An 8,082-nucleotide genomic window follows, 5' to 3' on the forward strand; every position below is an offset into this window, starting at 1 on the left:
TGTTATTTCAGAGCCAGCATGAGCGGGAGTGTGTCCCTGTCACTTCACCAGCTGTAGAAGAGGCTCTGTCTGCAGCCCAGCTCTGATTAATCCCACTTTTTAATGTATTCCTACTGTGATACTTTCCCAGTTCTCTGCCTCATTCGAACATTCCGGTCAGAGACTGACTATGGGGAGGGTGGACTAATTTGTGTGACATTCGGTAAGTTGACATCGTATGTGACTGAAACCTCTGCTGGAGGTGGGCAGGAGCCTGTTACACACATAAAATAGCTAAGCTTGACCAAACTGCCTGCTACACGTTCAAACCTTCCTGTACACACACAATAGAAATTGGGGCTCTGAGAAATGGCAACTTTCCTTTAACACAGATCATTGTGTTCTGTACTTCCAGAGACACTGAAATAGCAGCTGTTTAAAGGTAATGTGGTTTTATTTCATGATCAGCAGCAGAGCCTCTGTAAATTTACCACCCGTAGAGCTGATTGTTTCTAACTGCAGGGTTAGCCAGACCATTCAGTAACATTATCGCTCTGTTCACAAAGCCTTTGGTTAGAGACGAATCATGAGACTTATCCCTTCTTGCTGTAATTCCACTGTCTCCAGTGTTCTCTTTCCCTATTTCTGGTTCCAACAAAATAAACAAATTAAAACAACCATCAGAACTAACATGCTGTGGGAAAGTGGAAATGTTGATAGCTCAAATAATGCAGTTTCTTCTGTGTCTTGTGTGTGTCTATCTGCTTTGTGTTTGTGACCAGTGGGGCTTTTCGTTTGCTCCTGGCAGGTGCAACCATGTCAGATTTGTCTGTGAGGAGGGGCCAGAGAAAACAGACACCCTGGCCTTCCAGGTTGGGGTTAGGCAAAGGAATAACAACCCTGTCCCATAAAAAACAAAAAAGGTTACAGAAACAGTGGTAGGAACAGTGCTAGAGAAACTGGTAAATAATCACAATACCCAGGCTTGAAGTAATCGGAAACACAGAATTCAAAAAGCAAAGCTCAGGGGCTATTTGGGGTTTATTCTCTGAGCTGAGCCATGTGCTATAGCACAGGGAGCACTTTTGGAAGTCTCCCATCCCACAACTGGGGAAAGGAAAAGGATTCTTAGGTTCTAGCATGGATGGAAGGAGGACAGTGATGGGAAATAAGGGAATCCCTCTGACTTACCCTAACTACACCTGTTGTTACAATGGGTGAAATGACTTTTTTTCCCTATCCCTGCCCTGTTCCTGCTCTTTGTTATAGTTCAATATAGTTTAAGTGCGGAAAATGATCATAAAAATATCTGCTTCCCAGCACAACCTGCAGCAACATCAGAACAACTGGGAATGAAACAATTTGTTCCCCAAGGGAGAACTCGATGACTAACAATTGCTGTGAAATGGGGGAACAGTATAACCGTGATGCTCAGGGTTTGTTTAGACTAGGGAAAGTGATGGAGTTTAGGTCAGGTCAAGGGGAAAGCTAATGCCAACCCCTGCACCTGGGCTGCATCTGCACTACAATTTTTCACATTAAGATCACTAACTTGAGCAGCCAATGCCATGTACAGCCCTAGTGGCTGTCAGGCACAGGTAGTTTTTGCCTCAGTGTAGCTTGTTGGGATCAAACCTCTCCCCCACCTGGAGGGATGAACATTCCTGGCAGGAGGGACACACACTCCTGTGACTCAAAAGGAAAGGAGTTGATAGAAAAGATCCCAGGACCGATCCCAAAGAAGGGTGAGCTGCAAAAGGCAGAAGCAGGCAACTGATCTGGTGGAGCTGAGATACCACAGTGAAGATGGTGCAAAAATCACTATGTAGGAATGAGCAAATGTGATTTTTTAAAAGAAATTTTTTTGGCCAACCCTAGTCAAGTGATTTATTACAGTTCTATCTCATGTGGATTTTCTGATGTCTAATGACGCTTGAGCGCTGATTGAAGCTTTTCCTGCACTTAGAGTGTGATTCTCCTATGTGAGACAACTTTTAAGCTGTGCTTCAAGCTTTTCCCGCACTCAGAGCATGTCTAGGGCTACTCCCCTGTGTGGATTCTCTGATGTAAGATGAGGTCTGAACGATTAAAGAAACATTTCCCACATTCAGAGCATCCATAAGATTTCTCACCCATGTGGATTTTCCTATGTTTGATAAGGTTTGAGCGCTGATTGAAGCTTTTCCTACACTCAGAGCATGTCTAGGGCTTCTCTCCTGTGTGGATTCTACGATGTCTGATAAGGTCTGAGATCTGACTAAAGCTTTTCCCACACTCAGTGCACATGTAAGGCGTCTGTCCTGTGTGGATTCTCTGATGTGTGATAAGGGCAGAGCGATGATTGAAGCTTTTCCCACACTCAGAGCACGTGTAGGGCTTCTCTCCTGTGTGGATTCTCTGATGTCTGATAAGGTCTGAGCTCTGACTAAAGCTTTTTCCACACTCTGAGCATGTGTAGGGCTTCTCTTCTGTGTGGATTCTACGATGTCTGATAAGGTCTGAGCTCTGACTAAAGCTTTTCCCACACTCAGAGCACATGTAAGGTGTCTGTCCTGTGTGGACTCTCTGATGTGTGATAAGGTGAGAGCGCAGCCCAAAGCTTTTCCCACACTCAGAGCACGTGTAGGGCTTCTCTCCTGTGTGGATTCTACGATGTCTGATAAGGTGTGAGCGCCGACTAAAACTTTTTCCACACTCTGAGCATGTGTAGGGCGTCTCTCCTGTGTGGATTCTCTGATGTATGATAAGGGCAGAGCGCCGACTAAAGCTTTTCCCACACTCTGAGCATGTGTAGGGCTTCTCTCCTGTGTGGATTCTACGATGTCTGATAAGGTGTGAGCTCCAACTAAAGATTTTCCCGCACTCTGAGCATGTGTGGGGCACTTCTCCTGTGTGGATTCGCTGATGTGAGATGAGGGCTGAACTATCGATGAAGCATTTCCCACACTCAGAGCATTCATAAGGTTTCTCACCCGTGTGGATTGTCTGATGTCTGATAAGGGCAGAGCTCTGATTGAAGCTTTTCCCGCATTCATAGCATGTGTAGCGTGTCTCTTCCAAGTTGATTCTCTCACTTGTTATAAGGTTTGAGTGGCTACTAAAGTTTCCCTCTGGCCTCCCCTGAGTCTCACAGGCTTTTGTTTTTTCTGGGAGTGCATAACTCCCGGAAACATTCCCTTTGGATCTTCCTGATAAAGTTCCATGTGGTTCTCCTTGCTCAGCATCTTCCTGCTGGGGTTTCTCCTCCTCATTCTCACTCACCAGCCCATCACCTGATGGGAGACAGAGAGAATCCAGACATAGATCACTACCTGCACCGGAAAGAAAGAAAATCACAGAGAGAGGAATGGAAAAAGGGATGAACAATCCAAAATACGTGGGGGAGAGATCAAACCTATCAGGAGCTGATTTTCCCCAAAACCTTCCCCAGAGGAGAGAAGAAGGGATCAGTTTTGGTCTGCATCTCATGAGAACACTCAGGAGAAAGAGATATCGGGGAGCGACCTGCTGCCAGTTGTCAGTCAGAATAGGAGGGAAGCCATGAGTGACATCTGCCATAATGATTCCACATCTGCAGGAAACAATCCTGAACTCGGAGAGCTCACAGGGTCTTTGTAGGGCATCCCAAATGTTTCCTGCATTCCTGCACAGTTGTTAAGTTGGTTTAACCAAATCCTCACCTGTGCAGGCAGCTCTTGGGAGCACTTCTTTCTCAGAGCCCTGGAGGTCTGGGACCCACGGCTCTTCCCCTCGTTCCAGCTGGGAGATCACATCAGGTTTGGAAACTGGAAACCCGACTGCAGGCAAAGAAAACGAGGGAGGTCAGTGGAATTTGTGGGATACTTGTCACAAAGAATAGTCCATGGTTTTAACCCCCAGCTCATTTTTAAGAAGTAACATCCCAAGGCCAGCTTCCTTGGCTCAAAGTGGCAGGAGAGTTATTATGATTATAAATCATATGCATTACCTTAGTGCCTAAGGACCAACTAACAGTGGGTCCCCATTGTGCTCGGCAAAGTACAAACAGAGAACAGTACAATCTAAATACACAAGACAGACACAGAATGTCAGGAAGGGGTGATATTCAGGCCTGCCTGTAAAGTCTATAGTTTAAGAACTTAGGGGTATTTTTATCACTTAGCTACTTACAGGAGTATGAAAAGAGAGAATCAAAATCACTGTCTGTATTTGTAAGGGCCTTCTCTTACTGTGACCGTCTGAGGCCTTGTTCTTAGGCTAAGGCCTTTGGCTAAGCAGCAGGGGCAGCCATAAGCTGGGAAGCGAAGGGTCACATCCTCACATCCCAAACCAGTCACACTGAAATAAGGTGCTATTGGGCTGTTAGGAAGATGATCCTGTCCTGATAGTGCCCATCAGCACCAGATAAAGAAACAGATCTTAAGATGGTTAAAGAAAACTTAGTTTGACAGCAGCCTGTCTGGCAAGAAATCACTTCTCAATGCTTGTGGTTGTGAAATCCTCATTTCTGTATTGTTTTATCTTTATGGCCACCACTTTTACAATGTTAATCAGTCTGGTTCTCTAATTGTTTTTCTCTGCTGTACAATTAATTTTGCTAGGTGTAAGTTAATTAGGGTAGTGGGATAGAATTGGTTAGAGAATTATGTTTCAATGTGTTAGGATTGGTTAATTAAATTTCAGTACAATGATTGGTTAAGCAAAGGTATCGCTGAGAATATTCCTATATAAACTGAGTCAAACAGGAGGGGGAACAGGGGACACAGGGTAAATGCTCTGCGGCATCAGAGCTGGTAAGGGGGTGTAACAGGCCAGTGTGGCTCCCCTCCTCCCCGGGGAGGGTTGAGCCCCGGACACCGGAAGGGGCGGGGCTCTAGAGCAGTGAGCCCGCCCCTCAGAGGGTCAGGCAGCGACCCGGAAGCATAAAAGCCGGCCACCAGAGCTCAGTCAGAGCCCAGCCACCGTCGGGAGCTGACCTGCCCGAGAGGGCTCGGGACTGGGAAGCTGCAGGGGCCCCGAGCAGTTGCCAGGACTGGCCGGAGCTTCCCCTCGCTCGCTACTGGGAGGACCCGCAGGAGCTTCCCCATGCCACCTACGAGGAGGAACCGCCGGAGACCTCACCTCTCCCTTGCTGTTACCCCAAGGAACCCCTGGAGCAGAACTGGCCGGACTTCCCTGAGGAACTGCCGGACCTACCCCCCAGCCCGGGCTGCAAGGACCCCATGCTGTTGGACTTCCCGGGAGCAGACGCCACGGACCAGGTAGGCCCAGAGGGGGGAACTGGAAGTGGCCCGGGAGCAGCTGACCCCAGTCAGGCTGCAGGTCAACCAATGCCTATGTCAGTGTGTTACGGTCAGGATCCCCACTGACCATCAGCGGTGGTAGCTGCTGCCTAGGGCCCTGGTCCGGGACACAGTGGAGTGGGTGGGCCTGCGTCCCCCCTGCCACCCCACTCGTGGGTGGCAGTCTCCCCCCTCACCCCAGTGCTCAGCCCCTGCACCAGAGGGCCTGAGCCCTGACTGTTGTTGCCCTGCCCTAACCTAGGGCCTGGGTCTGTCCTGAACTGTTTGCATTGCTGCCCAGCCCCTGCACCAGAGGGCCTGGGCCTGTCCTGGACTACTTGTATTGTGGCCCAGCCCCTGCACCAAAGGGCCTGGGCCTCCCTAACCTCACTGACTTGTATATTGTTGCTCAGCCTTGCAGCAGAAGGCCTGAGCCCCTAACTGTCTCTTTGTGTTGTTGCTCAGTGTAAAAGGCCGGCGTGGCTCCCCTCCTCCCCAGGGAGGGTTGAGCCCCGGACATCCACGTTTACAGGGGGACACAGGGTAAAAGCATCAGAGCGGATAAGGGGGACACGTCACCGAAGACCCCAGGCCCCCTGAATCCTCTGGGCGGCCCTGAGCGACAGTCATTCCCTTGTCTCTGTCGGGTATTCCATTGATGTAGGTTACTCCCAGCCAGTCCTTAATGACCCATTCATATCACCCCATGACAGCTCCGTGACAAAACACCTCACGTCTCCTGCTCTTTATAATCACAACAATACCAATGACAGCAGGAAACCGAGGTGTGTATTGGCATCATACAAGTATCACGAAAAGTCCCACCTCTATCACACACACACTGCTCACAGCCCCTGGAGAGAAAGCAAAGCACAGGAACTGGACGTTAGTCCAGCGAACACAGTGGAGGACAAGCTGCAATCCTCACACACTGGTCAAAAAGGAGAGGCATGTGGGTCCCTGCCCATAGAGAGGGGCTGGCTACAGGCCCGATACCTGAGGGGCCATTCCGTGAGCAGACCATGGAGGCAGGTCAAAGGCTTCGTTACCCCAGAACTGTGACATTGCAAAAGCACATTTTGGGGAATTAGGAAATCTAGTGACTCAGGGGTAATGGGAGGGAGAATTAAACTCCCCCAGTGGGAGGAGAAGGCTGGGGAATTACACACTAACATTCAGGAGCAACAGCCTCTAATTCTTCCGGAAAAGGAGAAGGTCAGAAACAAGAACTGGGCCACGCAGCCTCAGGAGGGACAGGCTCAGAGATCCAAGGAGCCTGGAGGGAAGACAGCTTGCGGCTGCTGCAGATGGGGAGAGGGAGGACAAGACTCTCTCCAAACTCTCACTCTTCTTGACCCTGACCTGATTTTACGATCTATGACCCAGTCTCACGTGTTGTGGGCAATTTTATACTCGCTAGAGGTAACATGTCATGATCAGGGAATTGCTTATTAGCTTGGACCATGTGTGGAGGGGCAAGGAGGTGAACATAGATAAATGGGTTATTAAGGGCAGGTCGACACTACAGCCGGGATCGACGCTCTGAGATCAATCCAGCCGTGGTCGATTTAGTGATACGATTTAGTAAACATAGCCTAAGCTTGCTACAGTTCAGGGCCTTATATTAAGCTGAGGTTTTGTGAGAGTGGTTATGCTGATGTCTGGGATTTACCTGAGGTTTGGGTAGGGATTCGGGGTTAAAGGTCTGGGATCCCCCACAGCTCTATAGCCCCAAACCTCTCCTCCCTCCCACTGACCCACCCAGCCCACTTCCTGGGTGCCCTTCCCTCCACACTCCCCTCTCCTTCTTCCCATTACTGGCAGCTGGCACCACCTCCCGGCGCCTTGGGAGCTTCTTCTGTTCCCTCCTCATCTCTCATTACCTCCTCCCTCCCTGCTGCCTGCTAGTGTATGGGAGAGAAGGAAAAAAAGAGGGCAAAGAAACTTGTCAAACTTGGATGATGAATAAAGGTATAAAGTTATTACTGCTCAGGTTCTTTAGAGACCCCACAGCTTCTAATAACCCAGGGGACAGGACTCCTTACCCAGCGAGGTCACTGTCTCATAGTTCTCCTGCATGACATCCCTGTAGAGGGCTCTCTGAACAGGGTCCAGCAGAGCCCATTCCTCCTTGGTGAAATACACAGCCACCTCCTCGAAGGTCACCGGCCCCTGAAAGAGCAAGAGTCCAACACTCAGTACCTGCTGCCCCACTCACAGCCCCACTACTCACAGAACAGCAGCACCAGGTAAATGGAAGCTCCGGGAGGCACACGTTAACAGAGTCCCACCCCACCTTGCTTAGAGCAGCCAGGTGGCATCAGAGGGTAGAAAGAGAGAACCTTTGTGTCTCCCAGCTGACAGACGGAGGCAGGGTCATCACATTTATCACATACCTACTAGCCAGAGCTTAATATAGGAGATGGGATTCCTACGAGGGAGCCACCAGCAGGGTCCAGATACAGCCCCAACACTCTCAAATAAAATATATGGAAGAAAAGGGAAGTCAATAGTAAAGAATCTAAGTTCGAAGGTCAGAAATGTAGAAAGTTGGCAAGGGAAGCTAACAGAAATCAGTGATCAACCAATGAAAATAAGAAGGAAGTTTTTAAAAGTACAAAATTAATCCTAACAATGGTAGTGGTACATTACTAGATGTAAATGGCAGAATAATCAACAATCATGCAGAAGGGGTAAAAGTGTTCAATAAATATTTCTCTCCTGGATTTGGAGAAAAACAGATGATGTAACTCATATCACAAGATGTTGACGCTGACAGTCTTTCCATTCCAAAAGTAACTCACGAGGACATTAAACAGCAGCTATTCAAGTTAGATGTGTT

At 48.8% G+C, this 8,082-nt stretch overlaps 1 pseudogene; it reads right to left on the reverse strand.

Moving 5' to 3' along the window:
• Positions 1-1,846: 1,846 nt before the first annotated feature.
• On the reverse strand, positions 1,847-7,421 carry LOC120381591 (annotated as a pseudogene).
• Between the last annotated feature and the right edge of the window lie 661 nt (positions 7,422-8,082).

Source organism: Mauremys reevesii, linkage group 14 (assembly GCF_016161935.1).
Source record: "Mauremys reevesii isolate NIE-2019 linkage group 14, ASM1616193v1, whole genome shotgun sequence".
In the NCBI taxonomy this organism is placed as follows: Eukaryota; Metazoa; Chordata; order Testudines; family Geoemydidae; genus Mauremys; species Mauremys reevesii.